The following is a 14,664-nucleotide window of genomic DNA, read 5'->3' as shown; positions in this document are numbered from 1 at the left end:
AACGTTCCAAGAATGCCTTGATTTATAAAAGGCTTTCGTTCGAAAGATGGGGGATATCACATTGGGAAATCCATAAGTTACGATGTGTTTACTTTGACGCATATATTGCGGGGAACCCAAATGCTATTTTACGCAACGGGTTAAGAAATTATTTTGACTCAATATATCCGAATATAGGACTTCGTGATTTAGAAAAATCGGCTAACATGCAACATAAAGAAGCATGTTATGCTTACGGATTAGTAATGTTCGCTTCTCACCAAAGTGAGAACAAAAACATCGGGCTACAACTATTAAACAGAACATTCCCACAAGTGACGGAGTCAGTAATTTGGGTAAGAAATGAGGTTTTTAGGTTATTACGAGACTGTTGGTCATTACGTAACCTTCATCCTTTTGACGACATTACAACACATTGTCTTACTATCGGTCACAACGGTTATGTTCCACAAAACCAAGGATGGGAAGTGGTATTAGTAAAACCAGAATGCATGACTTGTTTCTAGACGTATGAATTACGTGTCTTTATTGCCTTTGCTGAACGCCTTATTTATTAACTAGAATTATCTTTGCAACTACTTTGTATCAAAGTTTTATGTGCTATATTTCATGCTATATGTAAAAAAAAAAACCGTATTGTAAGTTTGCAAGTTATTGTATAAAGGTTTGAATATGATATATTTTTATTTTTTGTGATTAGTTTTTCATATAGAATTGTAGTAGTTGAAATAGTATGTTAGCTACTAAGTATGAACTTAACGGGTAGGTACTACCCGAATTAAAGAGTATAAAACGCTAATATGAAGAAAGAGCTTTTATAAATAAGTTCATATTACGCTACGAAATACTATTGACTACTCTTGATATTCTATATGATTAACTCGTTTCATTTGACTATTTTGAAGGAAATGGCACCGACTACTCGACACACCTTGAATATGAGCGAAGAGGAATTTCGTGCCTTTCTTGCTTCAAACATAGCCGCAGTATAGGCTGTGCTACATACCAACAATAACCTTGGATCTAGCAGTACAGGAAATCGTGTAGGATGCACCTACAAAGAATTCACTGCCTGCAAACCTTTGGAATTTGATGGAACCGAAGGACCGATCGGATTGAAACGGTGGACCGAGAAGGTCGAATCGGTGTTTGCCATAAGTAAGTGTAATGAAGAGGACAAAGTGAAGTACGCTACGCATACCTTCACAGGTTCTGCGTTAACATGGTGGAATACCTATCTAGAGGAAGTGGGACAAGATGATGCTTACGCACTACCGTGGTCAGCATTCAAGCACTTGATGAACGAGAAGTACCGTCCCAGAACCGACGTCAATAAGCGCAAGACAGAACTTAGAGGGTTACGAACCCAAGGATTTGATATTACCACGTACGAAAGACGATTCACAGAATTATGCCTATTGTGTCCGGGAGCGTTCGAAGATGAGGAAGAGAAGATCGACTCGTTTGTGAAAGGATTACCGGAAAGAATCCAAGAAGATATAAGTTCACATGAGCCCGCCTCCATACAACAGACTTGTAGAATGGCTCACAAACTAGTGAACCAGATTGAGGAAAGAATTAAAGAATAGACTGCTGAAGAGGCCAATGTGAAGCAAGTCAAAAGAAAGTGGGAGGAAAATGGTGATAAGAATCACCAATACAACAACAACAGCAATTACAACAATAATCGCAACAACTATCCCAACAATCGCAACATCAATCGCAACTACAACAAACGGCCCAACAACAACAACAATAACAACAACAACAATAACAACAGCAACTACAACAATCATCCCAACAACAATAATAACCGTAACAACAACAACAATCAGAAGTAGCTATGCCAAAGGTGTGAAAAGTATCACTCGGGGTTCTGCACCAAATTTTGCAACAAGTGTAAAAGAAATAGTCATAGCGCGGTGAAGTGTGAGGTCTACGGAACAGGGGTTAACAGAACGAAAGGAACAAATGGTGTCGGAACGAGTAATGGCGGAGCAAGTAGTGTCGGAGCAAGTTATGCCAATGTAGTTTGTTATAAATGTGGAAAACCGGGCCACATTATTAGAAATTGCCCGAACCAGGAGAACACGAATGGACAAGGCCGCGGAAGAGTTTTCAATATTAATGCGGCAGAGGCACAGGAAGACCCGGAGCTTGTTACGGGTAAGTTTCTTATTGACAATAAATCTGCTTACGTTTTATTTGATTCGGGTGCGGATAGAAGCTATATGAGTAGAGATTTTTGTGCTAAATTAAGTTGTCCATTGACGCCTTTGAATAGTAAATTTTTACTCGAGTTAGCAAATGGTAAATTAATTTCAGCAGATAATATATGTCGGAATCGAGAAATTAAACTGGTTAGCGAAACATTTAAGATTGACTTGATACCAGTAACGTTAGGGAGTTTTGATGTGATAATCGGTATGGACTGGTTGAAAGAAGTGAAAGCAGAGATCGTTTGTTACAAAATTGCAATTCGCATTATACGAGAAAAAGGAAAACCCTTAATGGTGTACGGAGAAAAGGGAAACACGAAGCTACATCTTATTAGTAATTTGAAGGCACAAAAACTAATAAGAAAAGGTTGCTATGTTGTTCTAGCACACGTCGAGAAAGTACAAACAGAAGAAAAGAGCATCAATGATGTTCCCGTCGCAAAAGAATTTCCCGATGTATTTCCGAAAGAATTACCGGGATTACCCCCACATCGATTCGTTGAATTTCAAATAGATCTTGTACCAGGAGCTGCACCAATAGCTCGTGCTCCTTACAGACTCGCACCCAGCGAGATGAAAGAACTGCAAAGCCAATTACAAGAACTTTTAGAGCGTGGTTTCATTCGACCAAGCACATCACCGTGGGGAGCTCCTGTTTTGTTTGTCAAGAAGAAAGATGGTACATTCAGGTTGTGTATCGACTACTGAGAGTTGAACAAACTTACCATCAAGAACCGCTACCCACTACCGAGAATCGACGACTTATTTGATCAACTACAAGGCTCGTCTGTTTATTCAAAGATTGACTTACGTTTCGGGTATCATCAAATGCGGGTAAAAGAAGATGATATTCCAAAGACTGCTTTCAGAACACGTTACGGTCATTATGAGTTTATGGTCATGCTGTATGGTTTAACTAATGCACCAGCTGTGTTCATGGACCTTATGAACCGAGTGTGTGGACCATACCTTGACAAGTTTGTCATTGTTTTCATTGATGACATACTTATTTACTCAAAGAATGAAAAAGAACACGGTGAACATTTGAGAAAGGTGTTAGAAGTATTGAGGAAGGAAGAATTGTACGCTAAGTTTTCAAAGTGTGCATTTTGGTTGGAAGAAGTTCAATTCCTCGGTCACATAGTGAACAAAAAAGGTATTAAGGTGGATCCGACAAAGATAGAAACTGTTGAAAAGTGGGAAACCCCAAAAATTCCGAAACACATATGCCAGTTTTTAGGACTAACTGGTTACTACAGAAGGTTCATCCAAGACTTTTCCAGAATAGCAAAACCCTTGACTGCATTAACGCATAAAGGGAAGAAATTTGAATGGAAGGATGAACAAGAGAAAGCGTTTCAGTTATTGAAGAAAAAGCTAACTATGGCACCTATATTGTCATTGCCTGAAAAGAATGATGATTTTGTGATTTATTGTGATGCATCAAAGCACGGTCTCGGTTGTGTATTAATGCAACGAATGAAGGTGATTGCTTATGCGTCTAGACAATTGAAGATTCATGAACAAAATTATACGACGCATGATTTGGAATTAGGCGCGGTTGTTTTTGCATTAAAGACTTGGAGGCACTACTTATATGGGGTCAAAAGTATTATATATACCGACCATAAAAGTCTTCAACACATATTTAATCAGAAACAACTGAATATGAGGCAGCGTAGTTGGATTGAATTGTTTAATGATTACGACTTTGAGATTCGTTACCACCCGGGGAAGGCAAATGTGGTAGCCGACGCCTTGAGTAGGAAGGACAGAGAACCGTTCAAGGATTGAGATGGCGCCGTTTGAAGCACTTTATGTTAGAAAGTGCAGGTCTCCGATTTGTTGGAGTGAAGTGGGGGATAGACATATTACGGGTCCGGAGATAATACCAGAAACTACCGAGAAGATCATCCAAATTCAACAACGGTTGAAAACCACCCAAAATCGACAAAAGAGCTACGCTGACGTTAAAAGAAAGATATAGAATTTGAAATTGGAGAGATGGTCATGCTTAAAGTTTCACCTTGGAAAGGTGTTGTTCGATTTGGTAAACGAGGGAAATTAAATCCAAGGTATAACGGACCATTCAAGATTATTGATCGTGTCGGACCAGTAGCTTAACGACTTGAGTTACCTCAACAATTCGCGGCTGTACACAACACTTTCCACGTCTCGAATTTGAAGAAATGTTTTGCTAAAGAAGATCTCACTATTCCGTTAGATGAAATCCAAATCAACGAAAAACTTCAATTCATCGAAGAACCCGTCAAAATAATGGATCTTGAGGTTAAAAGACTTAAGCAAAACAAGATACCAATTGTTAAGGTTCGATGGAATGCTCGTAGAGGACCCGAGTTCACCTGGGAATGAGAAGATCAGATGAAGAAGAAATACCCGCATTTATTTCCAGAAGATACGTCAACACCTCCAACTTCTTAAAATTTCGGGACGAAATTTATTTAACTGGTAGGTACTGTAGTGACCCGAACTTTTCCATGTTTATATATATATATTAAATGAAATTGTTATTTACATGATTAAGTGTTTCCAACATATTAAGCAATCAAACTTGTTAAGACTTGATTAATTGAAATAGGTTTCATATAGACAATTGACCACCAAGTTGACCGGTGATTCACAAACGTTAAAACTTGTAAAAACTATATGATGACATATATATGGTTATATATATAGTTAACATGATATTATGATAAGTAAACATATCATTAAGTATATTAATAATGAACTACATATGTAAAAACAAGACTACTAACTTAATGATTTTGAAACGAGACATATATGTAACGATTATCGTTGTAACGACATTTAATGTATATATATCATATTAAGAGATATTCGTACATAATAATATCATGATAATATAATAATTTAAAATCTCATTTGATATTATAAACATTGGTTTAACAACATTTAAAAAGATCGTTAACCTAAAGGTTTCAAAACAACACTTACATGTAACGACTAACGATGACTTAACGACTCAGTTAAAATGTATATACATGTAGTGTTTTAATATGTATTCATACACTTTTGAAAGACTTCAAGACACTTATCAAAATACTTCTACTTACCAAAAATGCTTACAATTACATCCTCGTTCAGTTTCATCAACAATTCTACTCGTATGCACCTATATTCGTACTCGTACAATACACAGCTTTTAGATGTATGTACTATTGGTATATACACTCTAATGATTAGCTCTTAGCAGCCCATGTGAGTCATCTAACACATGTGGGAACCATCATTTGGCAACTAGCATGAAATATCTCATAAAATTACAAAAATATGAGTAATCATTCATGACTTATTTACATGAAAACAAAATTACATATCCTTTATATCTAATCCATACACCAACGACCAAAAACACCTACAAACACTTTCATTCTTCAATTTTCTTCATCTAATTGATCTCTCTCAAGTTCTATCTTCAAGTTCTAAGTGTTCTTCATAAATTCTACAAGTTCTAGTTTCATAAAATCAAGAATACTTCCAAGTTTGCTAGCTTACTTCCAATCTTGTAGAGTGATTGATAATGCTAAAAACGAACATATATTTCATAGCATTATTCCTCAAGAAAGACAAGCTTTTAGTTGCAATTGTCCTATTTACAAGTGATATTCGGTTAAATAATAAAAGGTGAAGACAAAAGATAGATTCGATGAATTGAAGACGCAAACGACCAAAAAGCTCAAAAGTACAAAATACAATCAAAGAGGTTCCAATTATTGATAAGAAACGTCTCAGAATTACAAGAGTACAAGATTCAAAACGCAAAGTACAAGATATTAAATTGTACGCAAGGACGTTCGAAAATCCGGAACCGGGACCAAAGTCAACTCTCAACGCTCGACGCAACGGACTAAAAATTACAAGTTAACTATGTATATAAATATAATATAATATATAATTAATTATATAAATTATATATATATTATATTTATATATTAAAACCGTCGGCAGACTAGGATCCAAACTTGTGTGAGCTGGATTTACGAACTCCGCAACTCGCGGAGTTTGTAGTGCAAAAATGCCGCAACTCGCGGAGCTGTCCTGGACAAAAATGCCTATAAAAGCTCGCGCATTCTGAACGTTTTAAATATCCATCCTTTAATCTCTCTATCTAAACGTATATATATATAAATATATATATATATATATATATATATATATATATATATATATATATATATATATATATATATATATATATATATATATATATATATATATATATTTATATTTATATTTTAATTTTAATTTTAATTTTAATTTCTAATAATAAGGGTATGTTAGCGAATGTTGTAAGGGTGTAAGTCAAAATTCTGTCCGTGTAACGCTACGCTATTTTTAATCATTGTAAGTTATGTTCAACCTTTTTAATTTAATGTCTCGTAGCTAAGTTATTATTATGCTTATTTAAAACGAAGTAATCATGATGTTGGGCTAAATATTAAAATTGGGTAATTGGGCTTTGTACCATAATTGGGGTTTGGACAAAAGAACGACACTTGTGGATATTAGACTATGGGCTATTAATGGGCTTTATATTTGTTTAACTAAATGATAGTTTGTTAATTTTAATATAAAGATTTACAATTGGACATAACTATAAATAACCATATACACTCGATCGGACACGATGGGCGGGATATTTATATGTACGAATAATCATTCATTTAACCGGACACGGGAATGGATTAATAGTCTATGGAATTATTAAAACAGGGGTGAAATTATGTACAAGGATACTTGGCATAATTGATAATAAAGTATTAAAATCTTGGGTTACACGCAGTCGATAACCTGGTGTAATTATTAAACAAAGTATTAAAACCTCGTTACAGTTTAAGTCCCCAATTAGTTGGAATATTTGACTTCGGGTATAAGGATAATTTGATGAGGATACTCGCACTTTATATTTATGACTGATGGACTGTTATGGACAAAAACCAGACGGACATATTGAATAATCCAGGACAAAGGACAATTAACCCATGGGCATAAAACTAAAATCAACACGTCAAATATCATGATTACGGAAGTTTAAATAAGCATAATTCTTTTATTTCATATTTAATTTCCTTTATTTTATATTTAATTGCACTTCTAATTATCGCACTTTTATTTATTGTTATTTAATTGCACTTTTAATTATCGTACTTTTTAATTATCGCAATTTTATTTTATCGCACTTTTATTTATCGCAATTTCATTATCGTTATTTACTTTACGCTTTAAATTAAATCTTGTATTTATTTTTAATATTTTACATTAGGTTTTAACTGCGACTAAAGTTTTAAAAATCGACAAACCGGTCATTAAACGGTAAAAACCCCCCTTTATAATAATAATATTACTTATATATTTTTGTATTTTTATAAATTAAAACTAATATAGCGTTAAGCTTTGTTTAAAAGATTCCCTGTGGAACGAACCGGACTTACTAAAAACTACACTACTGTACGATTAGGTACACTGCCTATAAGTGTTGTAGCAAGGTTTAAGTATATCCATTCTATAAATAAATAAATAACTTGTGTAAAATTGTAGCGTATTTAATAGTTTTTCCTTGTAAAATTTAATAGTATTTTATACCCCTTAGCTTTAACATCAAGTATTTTTGGCGCCGCTGCCGGGGATCGCCGAAGCGAAACGCTATATAAAAAAAAGATTTTTATTTTTAGTTTACTTTTATAAAAAAATACGCTTTTGTAAAAATACGTTTTAAAAATTCAAAAATATAAAAAGTAAAACAAAATTTTATATATTTTTAAGAGTTTGTTAAAAGTTTTATAAAGTTTCTTTATTTTTATTTTAGTGTTAAAAAAAATATAAGTTTATTTAAATATTTCGTATTTATTTAAAACATAAAAAAAACTATCGAACAAGACCTGCCTGTCATTTGAATTTGCATTCTCCGCGACTCGCGGAGTTTGTTGCCAGCTAGGTACCGCACTCGCGGAGTTTAACTTGACACGCCTGACATAACCCTAATCGCATTAATTACGGAGTATTATTAATTATTATTATTAATAAACCCTAAATTAGTTTAATTATTATTATTATTTAGTTTAAGTTTTTTAATTTAATTAATAATATTAAATTATAATTAGTTTTATTTGTATATAAAAAATTAATACTTTTATAAAATAAATAATATAAAAATAATATTTTTATAAAAATTGTACTCTTTATCAATTTTAAGCCTATTTTTATTTTTGTAACTTTTTAATCGTTTATTCGTAATATTTATATTTTTCGCTCGTATCTAATTTTAAGTTCTAGTTTTTGCCGTAGCTTATTTTTACTTCTAGATTTTTAGGCTTTGCCGTAAAATCCCTTAAGTGCTTTTTCTTTAGACTAAGATTTTGGTGCTTTAGAATTTTGCGATGCCTTTTTAAGTTTTAGTACCTTTTTAAGTTATTGCCATTTGGGATATAGTTTTACTTGTAAGCTTTAATATTTTAGACGCAACTTTTAATTCTTAGTTTTTAGTTCTTTTTTAAGTTTCAACGCGCTACTTTCTTATTTTTATTTTTCGATGCCTTTTACCTATGTATCAATTATCACTCCAATTAGTAATCTCAATTTGCAATTTTAATTTTAAGTTAGTAATAATAATAAGGTTGGGTTAGTCGAGTGTTTTAAAGTTTTATAGTCACTCTTTTTCTTTCTTATTTTTCGATGCCTTTTATTTTTCAACCCTTTTCTTTTTCGACCTTTTTCGACGCGCTCTTTTTCTTTCTCATTTCTCGCCATTCTAGTTTTTAGGACTTAGAATTTTCTCTATTTCTTATCTAAATTTCTTTAAATTACGAAAATTTATTTTAAGTGGTTAAATTGATAGACATCAAAATTTTCTGGTTCGTAGTAATAGTTGGATTTGTACGTGGACCGGGTTATTGGAGCCAAACAGTACTCAATTATATTGAGACCAAATGAATCCTGCCCCTCTGCTGCATCTTTTGGCTATTCGAAACGTGGGCAAAATCAGAAAAGTCTATTGATTGGATAACTTATATAATTTTTCTTTCCTTTTAAAAACTAATAGGATATTCAGTGAATGCACCGAGCAAGACGTTCACCACCTTTTATACGTTCACCACCTGTAACCAGATCAAGACATCTAGCAAATATTGTCGCCGTTGATTTTTCTTTAGAATCGTCATCCAGTCGTCCAAGTACTCCAATTCAAATTTTCGATAATCCATTCTTTGAAACCGACCTCACAATTGAGAATCCGGAGAATATTCAGGGACGATTCATAGATCCTGAACCATTAATTTTTTCTCCGGAACCACCAGTCATTCAAACAGAGATTGTTGAGGAACGAACCATTAAATCAGAATCCTCTAGTGATTCAGATTCAACAAATTCAATAATGTAGAATCTGGAACCTCTAAGTATGGAAGACCGAATGAGAGCTAAAAGCACTGGACAATGTCATGCAATTACTCATCCAGACATTAATACGCCAGATTATGAAATCAAAGGACAAATTCTACACATGGTGACTAATCAATGCCAATTTAGTGGTGCGCCGAAGGAAGATCCAAATGAACATCTTCGTACCTTTAATAGGATCTGCACACTATTTAAAATCCGAGAAGTTGAGGATGAACAGATATATCTCATGTTATTTCCCTGGACTTTAAAGGGAGAAGCCAAAGATTGGTTGGAATCGTTACCTGAAGGGGCGATTGATACATGGGACGTTTTAGTTGAAAAATTTCTTAAACAATTCTTTCCGGCATCTAAAGCCGTAAGACTTCAAGGAGAAATTGTTACGTTCACACAGAAACCGAATGAAACTCTATATGAGGCGTGGACCAGATTTGGAAAGTTATTAAGAGAATGTCCGCAACATGGTTTAGACACCTGTCAAATAGTACAAATATTCTACCAAGGATGCGACATCACTACAAGGAAAGACATCGATATAGCAGCTGGTGGTTCTATTATGAAGAAAACCGAAACTGATGCTTATAAAATTATTGATAACACTGCTTCCCACTCACATGAGTGGCACCAAGAAAAAGATATCGTTAGATCATCTAAAGCAGCTAGAGCCGATTCTAGCCATGACTTAGATTCCATTTCTGCAAAGATAGATGCTGTCGAGAGACGAATGGAAAAGATGACTAAATATATACACTCAATACGAATTAGTTGTGAGCAGTGTGGAGGACCACATTTGACAAAAGATTGTCTCAGTATTGAACTAACAATGGAACAAAGAGAGAATATTTCATACATAAACCAAAGGCCTGGAAATAATTATCAGAATAATTATCAACCGCCAAGACTAATTTACAATCAAAACCAGAATTATAACCGAAATATTTCATACAACAATCAACAAGGTCCTAGTAATCAACAAGTATCCAATAATACTTACAACCAGCAAAGACCTAATTTTCAAAACAAACCACCACAAACCGATGATAAAAAGCCAAATTTAGAAGATATGATGACGAAGCTAGTTGAAACTCAAACACAGTTTTTCACATCTCAGAAACAAACGAATGAACAAAATGCTCAAGCATTTAGAAATCAACAAGCTTCTATTCAAAATTTGGAACAAGAAGTAAGTAACCTAGCAAGGTTAATAGGTGAAAGAAAACCGGGAAGTTTACCTAGTGATACAAATGCTAACCCCCGGAATGAAACAGCTAAAGCCATTACCACAAGAAGTGGTACAACACTTAAACTACCTAAAATACATGTAATTTCTGATAAAGCTATTCCTACTCCACAAGAACCACAACCTGAACAAGATAAGGAAAAAGAACCGATAGTTGAAAAGGTTGCTGAAGATAACACAGTTAAGGCTAAACCTTATGTTAAACCATACCAACCACCACTTCCTTACCCGAGTAAAATGAAAAAAGAGAGACTTGAAGCCGAGCAATCCAAATTTTTGGATATGTTTAAACAGATAAATGTAAATCTTCCTTTTATTGATGTGATTTCAGGAATGCCTAGATATGCTAAATTTCTGAAAGATCTAATCTCGAATAGAAAGAAAATGGAAGAACTCTCGGCTGTTACTATGAATGTTAATTGTTCAGCAGTGCTATTGAATAAGATACCAGAAAAATTATCTGATCCGGGAAGTTTCACAATTCCATGTTTTCTGGGTAGTCTTAGTTCAATAGAAGCATTGGCAGACTTAGGTGATAGTATAAATTTAATGCCGTATTCACTATACGCTAAACTAGACCTTGGAGAATTGAAACCAACAAGAATAAGCATACAACTAGCCGATAGATCAATAAAATATCCTTGAGGGATAATGGAGAACATGCTAGTTAAAGTTGGTACTTTAGTATTTCCAGTAGATTTTGTTGTTCTGGACATGGAAGAAGATTCTCAAGTTCCTCTCATATTAGGAAGACCATTCTTAAACACGGCTAAAGCAATGATAGACGTGTTTGGTAAGAAACTGACCCTAAGTATAGAGGACGAGAGTGTTACCTTTTCAGTTGATAGAGCAATGCAACAACCACAATCTGCAGAAGATACATGTTATTATATTCAAACTATAGATTCACATGCAGAATTGTTAGAAGAATTTCCAGAATTACAAGGAACGGGAGAATGTTCTTTAGGAGAAGGAACTGAACCAATTGATGAAACTGAAATGTTAGCTACACTAATAGCTAATGGATATGAACCAACAACAGAAGAAATTCAAATGCTAAAAGAAGAAGACAGATATCGATACAAATCATCGATAGAAGAACCTCCGACATTAGAGTTAAAGCCACTTCCAAACCATTTGGAATACGCTTATTTACATGGTGAATATGAATTACCTGTAATAATATCGTCTTCTCTTACTGAAAATGAGAAATCACACCTCATTTCTGTGTTAAAAGCTCATAAACCAGCTATTGCATGGAAAATTCATGATATTAAAGGAATAAGTTCTTCGTATTGCACACATAAAATCCTTATAGAAGAAGGTCATAAAACGTATGTGCAACGCCAACGAAGACTAAATCCTAATTTGCAAGATGTTGTTAAGAAAGAAATTATTAAACTGCTAGATGCAGGTTTAATTTATCCAATTTCTGATAGTCCATGGGTAAGCCCAGTTCAATGTGTGCCTAAGAAGGGTGGCATGACTGTCATTACAAATGAGAAAAATGAGCTTATTCCTACTAGGACTGTAACAGGATGGAATGTTTGTATTGATTATAGAAAATTAAATGACGCCACCAGAAAAGATCACTTTTCCTTACCTTTCATTGATCAAATGTTGGAAAGATTAGCCGAAAATAGTTACTATTGTTTTCTTGATGGATTTTCCGAATATTTTCAAATTCCAATAGCACCCGAGGACCAAGAGAAAACCACATTCACGTGCCCTTATGGTACTTTTGCTTACAAACGCTTGCCATTTGGACTTTGCAACGCCCCTGCAACCTTTCAAAGGTGCATGATGGCGATTTTTCACGACATGATAGAAGAATGCATGGAAGTTTTCATGGATGACTTTTCAGTCTTCGGTGATACTTTTGAAACATGTCTAGCTAATCTTGAACGAATGCTTATTAGATGCGAACAATCAAATCTAGTACTTAATTGGGAGAAATGTCATTTCATGGTTAAAGAAGGCATCGTTCTGGGTCATAAAATTTCAAAGGAAGGAATTGAATTGGATAGAGCTAAAGTAGATGTAATTGCTAAACTTCCACATCCCACCAATGTTAGAGGAGTTAGGAGTTTTCTAAGGCATTCCGGTTTTTACCGACGTTTCATAAAAGATTTCTCTAAAATTGCCACTCCTATGAATAAACTCCTAGAAAAGGATGCTCCATTTATCTTTTCAGATAAATGTATCAAATCTTTTAATATTCTTAAAGAGAAACTCACTAATGCGCCGATCATGATAACACCAAATTAGAATCTACCGTTTGAACTAATGTGCGATGCAAGTGATTTTACAATGGGAGCCGTTTTAGGACAAAGGATTGAAAAATGATTTCAACCTATATATTATGCTAGTAAGACGTTACAAGGAGCACAAACAAATTACACAACTACTGAAAAAGAACTCCTTGCTATTGTCTTTGCTTTTGACAAATTTCGTTCATATCTCGTTCTAGCAAAAACGGTGGTCTATACCGACCATTCTGCTCTTAGATACCTATTTTCGAAACAAGATGTCAAACCAAGATTGATCCGTTGGATCTTACTCTTACAAGAATTCGATATTGAAATCCGAGATAAAAAAGGAGCAGAAAATCTCGCCGCTGATCATCGTTCTCGTCTTGAAAATCCTGAATTAGAAGTTCTAAATGAATCGGCAATACAAGACAACTTTCCTGATGAATATCTATTGAAGATAGATTATAATGAAATACCATGGTTTGCAGACTATGCAAACTACTTAGTATGTGGATTCCTTGAAAAAGGATTATCGTACCAAAAACGAAAGAAATTATTTAGTGATATAAAACACTATTTCTGGGAAGATCCACATTTGTTTAAAAGTTGTCCCGATGGAATAATACGCCGATTTGTATTCGGAGATGAAGCCAATCAAATCTTAAACCATTGTCACACATGACCGACAGGAGGGCATTATGGGCCTCAACTCACAGCAAGAAAAGTTTATGATGCTGGATTCTATTGGCCTACAAATTACAAAGACGCACACCTTCTTTGCAAATCATGTGATGCATGTCAAAGGGCCGGAAAAATAAGTCAACGTGATAAAATGCCACAAAATGTCATTCTAGTATGTGAAGTATTTACATTTGGGGTATTGACTTTATGGGTCCATTTCCAAAATCTCATAATAATCTCTATATTCTCGTAGCCATAGATTATGTATCTAAATGGGCGGAAGCACAAGCTCTCCCAACTAACGATGCAAGTTGTAGTCAACTTTTTAAAACGTCTTTTTGCAAGGTTTGAAACACCGAAAGCTTTAATAAGTGATCGGGTTACTCATTTTTGTAATAATCAACTTAAGAACATTCTTAAAAGATATGGAGTAACTCATAAAATCTCCACCGCATATCATCCACAAACAAGTGGACAAGTTGAAAATACCAACCGAGCTTTAAAACGTATTCTAGAGAAAACCGTAGGATCAAATCCGAAGGAATGGTTCATTAAATTGGCGGATGCACTCTGGGCTTTTAGAACAGCTTACAAAACTCCAATTGGAACCACACCTTTTAGACTCGTTTACGGAAAAGCATGTCATCTTCCAGTAGAAATTGAACACAAAGCATTTTAGGCTTTGAAGACATGTAATCTTGATTTACATGAAACTGGACGTCTACGGTTGAGTCAACTAAACGAATTAGAAGAATTAAGACATGAAGCATACGAAAATTCGTTAATCTATAAAGAAAGAACGAAGAAATGGCATGATAAAAGAATCAGAAGTTCAAAA

The sequence above is a fragment of the Rutidosis leptorrhynchoides genome, chromosome 3 (genome assembly GCF_046630445.1).
Source record: "Rutidosis leptorrhynchoides isolate AG116_Rl617_1_P2 chromosome 3, CSIRO_AGI_Rlap_v1, whole genome shotgun sequence".
Taxonomy (NCBI): domain Eukaryota; kingdom Viridiplantae; phylum Streptophyta; class Magnoliopsida; order Asterales; family Asteraceae; genus Rutidosis; species Rutidosis leptorrhynchoides.
The sequence above is the reverse complement of the archived record's forward strand: the minus strand, read 5'-3'. Positions refer to the sequence as shown.